Below are 15,996 nucleotides of genomic sequence, written 5' to 3'. Positions count from 1 at the left end.
GGCAACCTTAAGAGGGGTGGACTTCAACTCCCAGAATTCCCCAGCCAGCATGCACAGAGGCCCTGTAATTTGAAGGTGTTCATTTTTTTAAAAAAAAGGGGAAAACTTAGATTGGTTACAAGGCCCTTGGACTTTCAAAATCAATTCCTGTTGACTAGCGTTTTCTCTTAAGGTTGCATATTTTAACTGAGGCTAAGAAATCAGATATTTTCTTTCTTGCAGCTGCTTCATAAAAGGAGATTGCAGTACCCTAAGTATCAAATAAAGTATTTGATCATAACGTCATCGTTTCTGATCCAAATATCTCGGATCTGATACACGCATCCCACTGTCCCACAAACTGTGGTTTGCATGGCATTGATTTACCAAATAAACTCCCATTGGGCTAATCCATAAACCGCGTTTTCCAAACCGCAATAATTGGCCTGTTTGCAGTAAGACAAATTCAAGCAAACTTAAGCAAGGCTTGATGAGATGCGTGAAGAAGCAGCCAACTTCAGATATGCCTTTTCTAAACCAGCCTACAGTGTGCAAGGACTGAGCCCGACATGGTGCACCACAAAGGAAATAATTTAGGCCAGTCTAACCAGGTAGTAGTCCTGGTGTTCCACAGCAACCATTAGTTACAATTTGCAAATTTCCAGAGAGCGGGCTGAATCCCCAAATTGTCCTCGGTGCTATATAGGGAGTATTGACTTCATCTCTGCCCACAGCACTTCGTTCCTCCCTCATTCCTTTAGTTTAACGCTCAACTAAAGTTTAGCTTGAGTTTAAAGACCAGGTAGCAAGCTCTTCCCAATTAAATCCAAAACGCCCTTTAAAAAACCAGCATAAAACAGAGTTTCCCTTGCTAAAATGCCCCAAAGATGGGAAGGAACATCCATCTTTTAACCTTAATTGGCCCCCATATCCAGCACTTCCCCACTATCTCAGCTGCACGTCATTGACCTAACCCAGCTCCGTGCTCACCCACACACTGACCAAAAAAGTTTTGATTTTTTTGCACTGCGGTACAGAAAACTCCAGTCCTCCAGCAAATAAAAGTGGGTTCAAAAGAGTTAAGAGGTACCCAGTTAAGACTAAGGGTTCCTGTGGAAATAACAGATCCTGAAAACACCATCGCTGAGCAGAATTAACCCACATTAAACAGAAAAGAGACAAGAAAGAAACCCAGACACCAGTTCTCCCCGTTTTTCCTTCTTCCTCCAGAATAAAAATCTTAGGTTTAAAGTTATGTTCAACGATCAAATCTACAACAAAGAGCATTTCTGAAGTACGTATCTGTGGCTCCTGAAGCTGACTCAGAAGGAATGGTTCTTGCAAGCCGCTGAAAAGTTGCCAAAAAAGAAAAAAGGAAGGGGGGAAGAAACAGATGGACGTACCAGGAATGCTTTGGGCATCTGCAAAAGTTTCCCATATTCTTGGCCGGCATCAGCATCTCCGGCAGCGGCAGCGTCTCTTCGGAGCTACTTCTCCATTTTTCCCCTGTTTTCCAGGCATCTTCGGCCAAGGGCCGGAGCAAAGCTGGGAATGCAGCGTCTTCTGGGTCCCCCTTCCCCTCCCCGTCTTGGAACCAGCCCTCGGTCCCTCGGGAAGGATCTGGAGATTTTAATCCAGGAATGTGACTTCCGATGTGAGTGCAGCCATACAGAGGCAGCAGGCAGGAGATCGGGCGCTCCGGCCACAGGAAAGGCAGGACAAAGAGTTTGCTGAAATGCAGGAGGAGATGCTTCTCTGCACCCCAAGGAGGTGCGCTGGGATGCGCCACTTCCACAGAGGTGGCAGGTAAGGCCGCATCCGCTCTTCCATCCACCGGCGAGCCCAGGAAGGGCACCTAGTCTTTCTCCCCATGATACTGGAGGCTTCAGCCGGAAGGCTGCCATTAGAGCAGTGTTGTCTGAGTTTGGCAACTTGAAGATGGGTGAACTTCAGCATCCAGAATTCCCCAGCCAGCCTGCATGGACTTCAACTCCCAGAATTCTCCCACCAACCTGTGTGGGCTTCAACTCCCAGAATTCCTCAGTCAGCCTGTGTGGACTTCAACTCCCAGAAGTCTCCCACCAGCCTGTGTGGACTTCAACTCCCAGAATTCCCCAGCCAGCCTGCATGGACTTCAACTCCCAGAATTCTCCCACCAGCCTGTGTGGACTTCAACTCCCAGAATTCCTCAGCCAGCCTGTGTGGACTTCAACTCCCAGAAGTCTCCCACCAACATGCCTGGACATCAACCCCCAGAATTCCCCAGCCAGCCTGCCTGCCTGGACTTCAACCTCCAGACTTCCCATGCTGGCTGGGGGATTCTGGGGGTTGAAGTCCACACAGGCTGGCTGGGGGATTCTGGGTGTTAGCATTACATTTGGGGGAGAAAGATCCCCCAGAAGGAAAACACAGGGTGTGTCTCCAACTGCCGATCCAACACCGTTCTCAAAGCATCTTCCAGTTGAGAGCAAGTATCCCAACACCGAACAGGCAGGTTTTCTGCACCAAGAATGGGGCAAATCATCAATATTAGTTGGATCGTTTGCTTCCATTTTTCTAAATTCAGCCTTTGTGGATGTCTGGCTTTTGGTTCACAACACGGGCAACATCGAGGCTGGTGGCCGTGAGAGAAGGCAAGAGGAAGTCCAGGCAAACCGCTAGTTGGCAGCTCATCGACCACCTCCTGAGGCCGGACTCACAACCCTGAGCAACACACCACTTTGAGTAACACAACTGCCCGAGTTGCCAACTTCAGGAGGGCTCATGTGGGAAGACCAGATACAAAAATCTGGAGTGAAGAGCCATTTGCAGCACCCAATTAAGTATATTTGACCTGCAAATACTCATTCCCTCGTTTCCCCCCCAAAACTCACACCACTGTTAATAGGAAAGCAGGTTAAAGTTTATTTTGGGGACGGAAAAAAGAACACGCACAGCAGGCACCAAATGTAAACACCAGGAATTTTCTGGCTGAAAAATAGCTCCTTTGCAACGGGAGGGACCCGCCGAATAAGCGATGCTCAGGAAAAACGCAAAGACGCTTGCCATACCTTTCACAGACAGGAAAAAAAAGGTGGTCCTCGGCTGTAGATCTTCCCTTTTGTTTCCCCCGACACAAACAGAGGGCTTGTGCACCACGAGCCGGCGGCTTCACCCCTGACACGGAGAGAAAGGATGCAAGAGAAACAATTAATCGTCATTTGAACACCCGGCCCGTGGGCTTGCACCACCAAGCACGAGGAAGCACCGTCTCCGTCGCCTTTTGAAAGAGCTTCATTGTTGCGCCTCCCGGACTCTGCACAGCCGGAACAGCACTCTGGATTTCAGGGCTCGGCCCCGGGGGTCACTTCCCACCCGAATCATGTCCCCCTTTGGACGCTGTCACCACACAGGCCCGGAGACATGGCAGTCCCTTGTGAAACCCCCCTGAACGAACACCCCAATTTGTGAAGCCGAGAGATGGACGTCAGGTCCAGACTCAGCCATGGAGACATGCGTCTACATGCACCCAGTGTATACGGGCAAACTTTGGGCATGCACAGTGTTTGTTCTAAGGTGCTCTCTTTGAAAACAACCCTCTCTCCTTCTAGACCAGGAATCCTGGTTTGCTGGCCTCTTCTCTCCATCGCTGGGATCTGCCAGTGGGAGACAGAAAGGGCAATCTTTGGGCTTCACCATCTCTTGATTAGAAAACAGAACTGGGCCCGACATTAAACTCATGATACAAAAAGGCTGGTATACTTGCAGGTCAAATATACTTCGTGGCCAAAAAGGCTGAGTTGTTTGGGATGCTCACAACCACAATGTGGATGAAAACATATATATAATCTCAGAGGCATCCAGTGCAAATCATGACGACGAGAAAAGTGGTGGGTGTCGCAACGCCACAACACAGACCCCGTGACTTGTATCCATCAGGTGCAAGCAGGCTAAGTCACAGGATCTGTATCACATTTCCTCATTTTCACTCCTAAAGATCCCTATGTAGACCTTTGAGATTTGACTGTTGTATATTTCTGGGTGCCAATGTGAGCATTATTATCCTTTTTTACAGGTTACAAGTAGTCTTCTTTAGCAACTGCCTTGTTTAGTGACTGTTCGCAGTTACGACAGTGATGCAAAAGTAACTTTATGACCAGTCCTTGCGTTTACAACCTTCGCAGGTCTGTAAAGCAAAGGAAAGCTGAAGTCAGATCATAAGCATAGTTGCAGTTTCAATCAGCGACCAATTTGCTTAATGACCGAGTTGCCAGTTCCTATTGTGGTTGTTAAATGAGGACTACCTGTGTTTTTCAGTTTTATAGTATTTATTGTGCTGTTGAACCACACAAGAGATTGTGGGGAAGGTAGAAAAGTAAGGGGACAAATGCTAGAAAACGACCAACAGACAGGAATATAAATCTGAATAATAAATAAATAAGCTTCTCTTATGCACAACAGCTATGTCCAGGCTGGAAAAAACATGGGAAAAAGAGATTTGCAACATTCAAGGAGGCTCCACTTTAATGGAATTGGTATTCCAGAGGCCTGGAGGTTCCTATCCCTTTCCAAAATCCTACCCCTTCCCCTTAATCCTTGCATTAAAGATCTGTCATTAAAGTCAGTGGGGTTCTTGCTTCCTCGTTCATTTATTTATTACACAAATTTATATGGCCACCCAACTCACACACAGTGACTGTCCTCCTTTGAAGAGCCTGATGCACTGCTTAAACCAGTATTTTTCAAACTTGGCAACTTCACGGTGGACTTCAACTCCCAGAATTCCCCAGCCAGCAAGGAATTCTAGGAGTTGACGTTCACCCATCTTCAAGTTGCCAAAGTTGAGAAACACTGGCTTAAACCATCTAAATCTCCAGAACTTTAGGTGGTACATCAGAACAATGGTGACTGCCCAGATTTCCTGAGATTTAGGTGGTTTATAAAGGTCTTAAATTAATAAATGTATTTTTATCCTGCCTCCTCTCAGAGCCCAGGGTGGTGGGCATAAGTTTTGCCATACTTTGAATTTGCAGAAGAAAGGGGCTTTGCGGAAGGTGATGGCACTCACACAACCCCTTTTGGCAGCTCTTTAAAGCAGCTGCATCTCCCCCCCAGGATCATCCAGCTACGTCCCGCAGCCACATCACAATGAAGAAGACACAGCTGCTTTAAGGCCATGGTTCCCTAACTTTTTCAGGCGGCCCTCCTCTTGCCTGCCAGGCCACGGCCGTAGTGCCCCCATGTACACACACATACAAGCACACAATTCTTTCTTGGCAGTAGGTCTACTGCAAATTAAAAATAGTGAATGCTACACGTTTTCACGTAGGTATAACCACGTTAATTTTATTCGTTGTATAATTTATACTTAAGTGCTGGTTGCTTATATTTTTGTGCATAGATTTTGTCATGTATGCAGATTTTGGAAAAAGCTTTCTTCGCTCCCTTGGTTCTCGTGCCCCCAGGCCGCCCCCTTTTCCCTCATCTCCCCTCTGGATCTTTCCATCATCCACAGCGGGGTGATCCTGCCCACATGAGGAACCCCAAAGCACTGCATACCTTTTTGCTTTTGAACCCCAAGCAATGGACAGCCCCAGCATATGGGGCTTGGGGAGGTCTTCTACCCTTATTTTCCCCATGAGACCCCTCTGAGGTTGGGTGAGTCACATTTCAAGCTTCTGTGGTTGAGCAAGGACTTCAGGTTGAGCCTCCTGTGTCCAGTGTCTTCACCACCTCCCTGCCGTGGCTCTTCAAAGCAGCTTTTTTGAGCTCTGTGTTGAACACGGTTGTGAGGTGGTGAAGAACCTAAGGTGCTTGCTTACTCCAAATCAACAACTGTCCCTCTCTCTTGATGCGCTTTTACATCTCCTGGACTTCAGTCCTGATCAGCTCCAGCGAGCACCTTCAGCGATAAAGGGAACTGTGGGAACCGTAATCGGGTTCATCCGTAGGCCCCAGACGGCCTCTCCTTTATCCAATTGTGATCAGGATCTTCTCAACCCTGATTAGTAGTTCTCCAGAATCAAAGCTCTGAAGGGTTAGCCATGGTCCTCCAGATGCTGCTGAAGGTCACTTCTCAGAGGCCACCTCCAGTAGGATCAAGGAGATTGAGTTTCTCTGTGGCTTTGCTGCCATCTAATGGCAACCCACAGTATTTCCCACCACTGGCAATTTCCAGATGGGAGGACGTCACTTCCCAGAATTCTCAGCGAAGGCCCTGCAAGCCAGGGAATTCTGGGAGTTGAAGTCCACACATCTTAAAGTTGCCAAGGTTGAAAAACACTGGTCCAAAGGGTAGTGCCTCAGACCCTTTTCCCGTCCCTTAACACCCCCACCCCCCAGAATTACTCTTCCACTGCAAAGCTGGGGAAGGCAGATTTCAATCTAAAACAAGGCATAACCTATTTGCACCGGAGCAGCCCTTCTGTCTCCAGCGGCATTCCTGGCTTAGACCTTGGAGAGGGTTTTTAGATCCTAAACTCCTGGTAACCTCATTTGGACTGGGGAGCTCAGCTGGGTTGGGGGTGGTTCATATGTGGATGGGAAACCACCAGGAAAGGCCAGGGTTGTAGCGTAGATGGGAAGATGAAAACCCACTCTAGAAGTCAATGGCAGAGCCATCTACAGTTGCCAAAAAAACAACAACAGCATGCGTGTTATTCAAGGGACCGCCTCTCCCAATGACATCTGTCTGTCCCACCAGATCTGGCAGAGAGGGCATGCTGTGGGTCCCACTGGGTAGAGAGCTTCACTTGGCAGGTCTTGGCAGGGGCCTTTTCCTTCCCCCCACAGCGAGGCTGGCTTCATCCCTTTTAGCCCTCTGGAAATCCCTGAAGACCTGGATGGGTCATCAGGCTTGGTGAAATACTGAGATGGCTCCCGGGTAATTAATACCTGCTCTTTGCCTAATACTTTTTTTATTTTTGTGCCTTTTCTAATTTTGAAGTTTTTAATAATGATAATAATACTGATACTTGTGTGTGTGTCTGTCTTTGTTGTACGCTGACCAGAGTCACTTGTCTGTGAGATGGGCAGCCATAGAAATAGGACAAATAAATTAATTAATTAAATTAAATATCCACAGAGTCACCAAGAGTCAAGTTGACTCAAAGGAGGACATCGATCTTTAAATGCTGAGTTATTCATCACTTGCTCCCCTTTCCTTCCTATTGGGGGAAGGGAGGCTTCTGCACGTGGGGCACGCTTCTCCCCAACTGATGCGGGGGGGGGAGGTGGTGTGAACTCACGTGTGAAACGTGGCACAGAACTCAGCAGAAACAGAAAAGAACTTTCTGGAGGGGTTTTTACCCAAAGCCAATCTTGGTCAACAAGCCAGTCATCCCAACTAGGAGCCCACACTGATGTTTATCCCGATACAGGTAGTCCTCCGCTTACGACCACAGTTGGGACCGGAATTTCCGTTGTAAGTTGTGTGGTCATAAGTCGACTCACCATGTGACCAGACCTGATTTTATGACCATTTTTACAACAGTCATTAAGCGAATCCAGCTTCCCCAATAGACATTTAAAGGTCGCGAATTGCAATCACATGATCGCAGGACTCTGCAACCAGTCGTAAATGCGAGCCAGTTGCCAAGCACCTGAATTACAATCACATAACTGCAGGCATGGTACAACGGTCGTCAGTGCGAGGAAAGGTCGTAAAGCACTCTTCCCACGGCCGTCGTAACTTTGAACCGTCATTAACTGAACAGTCGTAAGTCAAGGACTGCCTGTATTCGGAATGGCCTGAATAGGAGGCACCTTTCCAATTCTAGGTTTCATCCCCCCCACCAGCCACTCTCCTTAAGAACAGTGGGCAACGTTAAAGTCTGGATTTGGGGGATGGTTTTCGATGCGGGGGGGAGCTCACAAGCTTTCTGGCTTCACATGAAAAGACTGATCACGTCATGCACAAAAGCAACCAAGGGAAGCCAGATGCAAAAGGAATGCAGATGTGGCCCTCCCTGGGGTGCACAGAGGCAGGCCCTGCTCCAGCTGCTGCTGGCCCCCTCCCTTGGGAACCCGCCTTCCCAACTTTTCTGCTTCTGACGGATTTTGCGCATTTTTACGCAAGGCTGGAGAAAGAAAGCGAATTCACAAAAATTAGAGAGACCCACAGCAAGGCACAGGTCTAAACCGTTGGGATATCCATGCATTATGCTCCTCAGCTCATCAGGCTGCACCCCACTTATGCCCAAATCCCCTTAATTGCAGGGGAATCCTTTTTGCTAGTAAATGGAAGAGCAAAACTTTAGAGGCAAAACCATCCAGGTAGGTTCAAATTCCAGCTGTTCCTGACTGACGTGACAGGGCTGGCCCAACGATGACGCTTTGATTTTCATTCACGGCGGCAGTTTTCTTTCAAACGAAAGAGGAAGGGTGCTGAGAAAAAGCTGTGTCTGCACAACCGCCATTTGCTTACTAGAGCCTAGTGTCTGTAACCATGGTTAACTGAACCAGACCACCGTCATGTCTGATGGGTTTGCTCTGCTGTCATTCCACCTGGGATTAACATCCATCCCTTGGTAATACGAGGTTGAAAAGATCAGCACGGGTTAAAGATGCAAGTGGCCTTTTGAAGTAATTATCAAAAATTTGGAAGTTGCTGCTCTATGAAGGAAGAAGCCCAGAGCAAAGGGTGCGCGAGAGGCACGGCGCCAGTCAGGGAGGGGGCGCAAGGATGCGAGGGGGCGCACAAGGGTACATGAGAGGGTCAGGGAGGGGGCGCAAGGTTGCAGAAGTGGCTGGCCTGGCGTGAGTGCAGAAGGGCTGGGGAAGAGCAAGAATTACGCCAGCGATTTGCAACCTTCCCTGCTGAAACGGTCGCTGAACAAATGGTCGTAGGTCGAGGACTACTTGTATGGTCACTGTATGTATAATGTACAGTACCTAAAAATTGGGCTAGGTGATTTTCTCTGTATGTAATCCATTCTGTGGTTTTCTCTTTCGACTGTATTTGCGTTTTGTGCCCTTTACTGTTCTCTTTTCTGTAGGTTAAAGCGCAACAATAAAAAATAGAAATCCCTGAGAATTCCTAGTGGTCTCCCCTCCAAGGACTTAGTGGTCTGAGTTCAGCCAAGAGTGGTCAAGTGCGGCCCCCTGCTGGAAGTGGGATGTAATTTTCAAGACACACTGCCTATCTCAATTAGTCCTAAGCCAGGGAATATGTCACCATCATCCCCAGACGCTACCATTGGACAGGCAGGTTCTTGGGGTGAACCCAATGTGAGGGGAGGGACATGGGTTGGCAGTCTTCATATACAGGTAGTCCTCGACTTAACGACCACAGTTGGGACTGAAACTTCCATTGCTAAGCGAGGCGGTTGTTAAGTGAGTCACCCAATTTTACTACCTTTTTGCCATGGTCATTAAGTGAATCCGGCTTCCCTCATTGATTTTACTAGTCAGAAGCCAGCTGGGAAGGTTGCAAATAGCAATCATGTGACCCTGGAATGCTGCAACCGTCGAAGTGCAAGCCGGTTGTCAAGCGCCTGAATTTTGATCATGTGCCTGCAGGGACACTGCGATGGTCGTAAGTGCAAGGACTGGCCACAAGTCACTTTTTTTAGCACCATCATAACTTCAAATGGTTGTTAAACAAATGATCGTAAGTCAAGGACTACCTGCAGGCCCTAATGGATCAGCCACTAACCTGGAGCAGGCTGGGATTTTTCAGCAATGGTTCAAGCTGGGCATCAGAGAATGCAGCCTTTTTTAAGATCCTGGGGGGGAAAAAAAGAAAATGGTCAATCAAATAATTTTTCTAATTGTTTTATTGCATGCATTTGGCCCCAAAGACTCATCCTGTGGGTGTCTGGCTAAATTCTTTTTTCCTAGCACAGACCCATTTTGCAAAGCTTGTTTTTCTCCTTCGACTTCAGAAAGCACCTGCAAAGATAGGAAAGTGGGGACTGGAATGTCCAGCAGTGATCCGCACATGTGCAAAATGTCACTGCATATTAATTTTATATCATCTCCCGTTCTATCCGGTGTTCACACATCACAGTTAAACCAAGTTACTGAATGACTTTATTTTCAGAGTTATACCGCCCAAGGGGATGGTATATTTGTACGTTGCTCCATCCTATTTCAGACCTAGCAATCTGGAGAAAAGTTGGTTTCCAGCTCTGCCATGTTTTTCTTCCCTCCCTGGCATTTCTAAGAGGCAGGATGCCTGTAAAGCCTTCCTTGGCCATCTTGGTGCCAACCAAGTCTTGGTCAGCTCACAGATGTGAGTTTATCCTGTGCCTCCACTTCTCCAATTTTCTGCATCTGCCTCCTTCTGTGTCTCAACAGCTGATTTTGTCTGCGTTTGGCAAGTAAGTAGGACCAGACCTGGTTAATTCTGGATGGGGCACCACAAGGTAATCCCAGGGTTCCAGGCTAGATTGGGAAGTCAATAGAAAAACATTGCAGAAGAGACAAATCACTTTTGTACAGTGGCCAGGAAAACAGCAGGGTTATATCCATGAAACCACCAAGAACACAGCTCAAAGGAGATTTTTTTCTTCCTTCTTCCACATTGTTTCTTAGATCTGTCTTCCCGCACATCCACCAGCCCATCCTTCATTTCCCAGTTCCCCATCAGTTCTCCCTGGCTCCTTTATTCCAGCAAAGACCAACACATTCCAGAAAACTCAGCCACTATGTTGGTAATTCACATGCCACCACTAGCTAGAAGGGCCTTCATCTGGTTTTTACACTTCATACAGCCCCACCATGCCACATGTTTCCCAAACCGGTGACTTCCAGCCACGTGGACTTCAACTCCCAGAATTCCCCAGCCAGCCTGGCCATCACTGCTGAGAATTCTGGGATCTCAAAGCTGCACACCTGGACGTTGCCAAGGTCGATTGGGTGTTAAGGAAACTCCAACTGATGGAGAGCCCTGTCTGCAAATAAACTTTTTCCCCAACTTACTTCCCCCAACCATGTCTTCAAAAGTCATGTGAAAGGAGATGATGGAAAGGATGCCAGCTTGAAACCCCACCCATGAATTCCCTGGGATGTTCTTAGGGCATTATGTCCACCTGAATTTCACTGAGCTAGAACCGGGCAGGCAGGCGAACCTGTCACGCCCCAAACACAGATCCTGTTTTCTGCGGGACGTGGGGAGGGCTTGCGTGATATTCCAGGTCGCTGAAAAGTGCAAAGATGTTCCTGCCCCCTCCCTCTGACCCCCCCTCTTAGGGCATCTGGAACGGGCGTTCCACCCACCTTGCTTTCTTCTTGCAGGTGGGGTCTCTAAGCTCCAAAATGCGCCCCGGATCGGGCAGCTCCGGCCCGGAGGGGCGCCCCACCGCCTTCGGAAATCGCTCTCCCCGAGAATCCAGGGAGCTCCCCGTCGCCAACCCGGTTCCGGCCCGGCCCGAGGTGCCAAACCGCCTTCAGAACCAGAGCCCGGAACGCGCGCTGGACAGCCGGGCTGACTAAAGCGGAGCTGCCCTCGGGCCAGCGGGTCGTGGGAACGCAGCCGGGTGTGGGGGGCGGGGAGAGGGTCTGGGACCTGCTTTTTGGCTTGCTCACCCGCCCGCGCGCATCCTTAGGCGCCCCCGAGTCCTCCCCTTGCCCCCCGGCCGAAAGGTGCGCGCGATGGCACCGGGGAAGCCCGGAGGGGCCCCGTCCTCGCCCGCCCGCCCGCCCGCCCGCCCGCGGCCGCTCACCTCTCGGGTCCTGCTGCTCCGCTCCAGACGAGAGGGCGGGCTGGATTCCGGCTGGAGCAGAAGCCGGACCTCTCCACGGGGCTGCGTTCCGGCGGCTTAGAAAGCGCCAAGCGGCCGCGTCGTCTCGCAGACCCGCAGGACCCCCGAGGCAGCGCCGGGCCGGCCTTTCGCCCTGCGGCCGGTCAGGGGAGCTATGCGCCCCCTCGACGGGGCCCGTCTGAAGCCGGCCAGCCCTCCCTCTGCCCCCAGGGTCGGCGAGGCAGCCCCCGTCCGAAGCAGCCGCCGCTGCAGCCGAGCCATCCTGCGGAGGCTCCGCGGCAAAGCCTACCCAAGCGGTGCAGCTCCGGGCGCACGATGGCGCGCACATCCTGGCCGTCGAAACGTGCGCTCTGGACGCGCCCGCCCTGCGCGGAGCCGAGCCACGGCGGGCAAGCCCACGGGGGTGGGGGGAAGCTTTGGAGCCACCCTCCGGACAGAAAGCTTCGGCGGAAGAGGGCCCGTCCCGGGATGAAACAGCAGCCTCTCCTGCCCGCTGGTGGGAGCCGGGCCGGTTCCTCCGAGCGCGAAACGCGGTGCCTAAACGCGGACCGTTGTGCACAGCGGGAATCCCAGCACGGAGCAAGGGGGGGAGGGGAGGGGGGCGGCGGCGGCGGCGGCTTCAGCCCAGAAGTTGTTGTGTTTCTGGCCAGCGTCCTCTTCCACCTCGCCCGCCCTCCAGGTTTGCAAAGTTTTGCCCTTATAAAGCCTCCGCTGCTTAGAGCCGTTTCGCGACATTTCCACCGACCCCTCTCCCCCCTTCCGCCTTCCTCTCTGAAAAAAGAAAATGCATGAAGCTCTCGGAAGGTGTATTTCTGCAAAAGGAACCCTTCGGGGGAAGGATTCCTGTCTGCTGATGGCTGGTGAGGTTCAGAAGATTACCGTTAGGGTAGTGGAGAAAGTTGAAAAACAATTGCACCAGAATTGCGGGCGGACGAGAACAGGAAGAATGTTAGTGGGTCAGCACACCACCGAATGAAACACGCACGCACACTTGGGAAAGACCAAATGCAACGAAAACCTAGGAGTTAGGAACTGGCAGCATGGCACCAATGCAACCGGGGAGGCTTTGCTTGACAGTATTTTACCTAAGATATTAGTGTTTCCACAAATCAAACTCAAGATACAATCGAGCCAGCTGCAAGTGACGAAACTCCCGTTAATATGCTCAGAATGGCCCTGAACGGGGGTCTCATCAGCCCCAAAAGACTTGCAGTGCAGCAGTTTGCACAGACTCTCAAGAGTGTTTCCAAACCTTGGCAACTTTAAGATGCATGGACTTCAACTCCCAGAATTCCCCAGCCAGCCTTCAATTCCCCAGCCAGCCTTGTCTTTTCCCTGGTAGACTGCCCCTAAACAGGAAAGTCCTGTTATATTCCCTCAACTAATAGGACAGTCTTTCCCACTGTCTCTGTGGACCAATTCCCAGAATGACCCACCTGGCTGAGGAATTCTGGGAGATTAAGTCCACACATCTGGAGGACATTCAGGTTGCAGACGGTGTGGAAATAAATTCCTCTGGTCTCCAAGGGCTCAGCTCTCCACGGGATTTGTGCAATATTTTGATTTGCATGTGGCTGCAACTATGGAGCACGATCATCTGCAGATGGGGGCCCAAGGGGGCAAATTGGTACTGCCTCATTCCAACCCCCCAGTGCCAGGAGACAGACATCTGGTGAAATCTATTCCTTGTTGCAGAAGGGAAAGAGGCTAAGAAGTGATCAAGTGAAAAAAAAAGAGGTTCCTAGTTCACAGCAAAGTAAAAAAGCAGTGAGGTATCGGGGCATTTGCACATTGCATAGGATCAGTTGGCAACGCTCAGCCCCCTCCTTTCTCCCAAGGTGCCCGTAGCAGAATGCCAGGGCAACCGCTTTACAACAGCCTTGTGAGGTAGGCCTATTCCGAACTAGCAAGCTGGTCATTTGGGGAGATAACTGTAGTGGCAGGTTGCACACACGCTGACTCAGAAGAGGCCTGACCTCAGTGCAGGATGCCAAATTCAATAAGCTTGCTTTGGACGGTTTGCCATTCGTACTGAAAGCAATAAATCGTCGTGACTCAGGCCCGATGCTTTCTGTAGGATGAAGCCAATCTTGCTTGGGGGAACATTTGACTGTGTTGCATTCTATCCCCAACGATAAATCAGAAATGGGGATTTCCAGTCTGGAGGCTTGCTTGGGCTTGCACGATAGAAAGAGAGCCAGTTTGGTGCAGTGGTTAAGGCACCAGGCTAGAAGCCAGGAGGCCGTGAGTTCTAGTCCCGCCTTAGGCACAAAGCCAGCCGGGTGACCTTGAGCCAGTCCCTCTCTCTCAGCCCTAGGAAGGAGACAATGGCAGACCACTTCTGAAAAACCTTGCCACAAAAACTGCAGGGATTTGTCCAGGCAACCAGACATGATTGAATGGATTAAAAAAAAAACCACCAGAAAAGACTCTTAATAACAGCCATGGGGTTGCATTGGATTAGCTGGAGCAGGCAGCGCCCCTGGGTGGCTCTTTTCTGGATTCAGAAAGCAAGCAGGAAAGAAAATCTAGGGTGGGAGGCTAGATTAGGGGGATGCAAAAATATCGATCAGCCCACCGGCTTCAGAACGCCACGTCTCCTGCGGCAGGGCTGTGATTTCTGCCCCTGTGAACTTGGCCGGCATTCTCCCTGCCAAATTCCAATTTTAGACTTGCATGTAGCGGCATGTAGCTTATCCTGCCTGTGTTAGCAAATCATTTTGTGATTGTGACACAGAAAGAGGGAGAGAGAGAGAAAGACCAAATTCTGGGGAGGTGGGCAGATATACAGCACCAGCCCCCCACCCCCGCAAGGGTTCTCACCTGCCATGAACGCCGTGTGTTTTATGGTCCCATTCTTGTGGTTTGCATGTGTGCAGCAGCTCATTTTCTGCCTTGATTAAGTCAGGCCGGCTTCCCAGTTCCTTGGATCTTCCCTCTTTCCTCCCCTCCAACACGCCTCTTCTCTTTGCTCAAGGCCAGTTTGCCCTTTGGTTGCAGAAGAACTCAACCCGTCACCCTTCATACAACTCAGAAAATGCACAGTTGGAAGAGACCTTCAAGGTCATCTAGTCTGACCCCCTCAGCCTGTTTGCAACCCTCCGGCGAGGGGGAGGCCACCTGTCCTAACAGCCAGGAACCACGCTGAGACAAGGAAACAGCTCTACCTTCTCTGAACTTCTTTGAAATATGGTGGTGCCCAGAACCGGACAAAGAACTTCAAATGTGCTTTAATCAATTCCTGTGAACTGGATGGAGTGTTTCTGTTAGTACAGCCCAGGATTATATTGGCCTTTTTAGCTGCTGCATCGCACTGTTGGCTCATGTTCAGTTGGCCGTCTTCTAGCAACTCTAGATCCTTGCATCATGAATGGGTTTTTGCAACACACTTGGGCAATTGACTCAGTCTGCGTAACATACCAAGCCAGAAACTGACCACAAAGTCTGGGTTTGCATGCCCCACTAGGCCAGCTTTCCACGGCTTCTGGCTGTATGGACTTCAGTTGATCGCACTGGCAGGAGAATTCTGGGAATTGAAGCCAACACCTCTGGCAGACACCGGCTTAGGGAAGACTGCTAAAGGTGGCTAAAATGTAAGTGAGGAAGGCACAAGGACACAGCCCATATGGCCCACATCGAGTTGTAGGTCTGGCATGAGTTGCAATGTTAAACGTGGAGGCTCTTTCGGCGGTTTTAGAAGACCCTTCTCAGATGCTGTTCGTGCAGAGTGCCCCACCATGAGAAAGGGAAGTTTGACAGTGTGATTTCACCCCTCCACACACACACACACACACACACACAAGGCAGAACAGTGTAGGAAAACCTGCACAACAATAGAGGTTGTGGTCCAACACATTAAGGCAGCATTTCTCAACCTCAGCAAGATGTGTGGACGTCAACTCCCAGAGTTCCCCAGCCAGTATGTGTGCACTGTGGAATGAAAGAGAAGTCCAGATTTTTTTTTCTATGGGATTTGCTTTCAGTAATTGGGGAGAGCCCAATCTCCCTTCAGTCGTTTCTTAAACATACCCACATCTTTCCGTTTCTCTCGATAGGACTTTGCTTCTAATCTTCCCCACTCTTCTCTAAACCTGCTCCAGTTTCTCTGAATCTTTCTTCACGTTGCCCAGAAATATTTGAGGTGAGATCTGACTAAAACATAAAGTGCAACAGTCAACTCCCCCAGATCTTCGTGTCGGTCTGCGGTAGCCAAAAGTCAGGAACCTGGTAGCGCTTTTTGGACTAACAGATCTTACTAAAAGGCACAAGCGTTTGTGAGCCACATCCCATTTCATCAGATGCAACTGTTTAGCCTGTTGGTTTATTGGATGAA

The sequence above is a fragment of the Candoia aspera genome, chromosome 4, assembly GCF_035149785.1.
Source record: "Candoia aspera isolate rCanAsp1 chromosome 4, rCanAsp1.hap2, whole genome shotgun sequence".
NCBI lineage: Eukaryota > Metazoa > Chordata > Lepidosauria > Squamata > Boidae > Candoia > Candoia aspera.
This window is presented reverse-complemented; position numbering follows the sequence as displayed.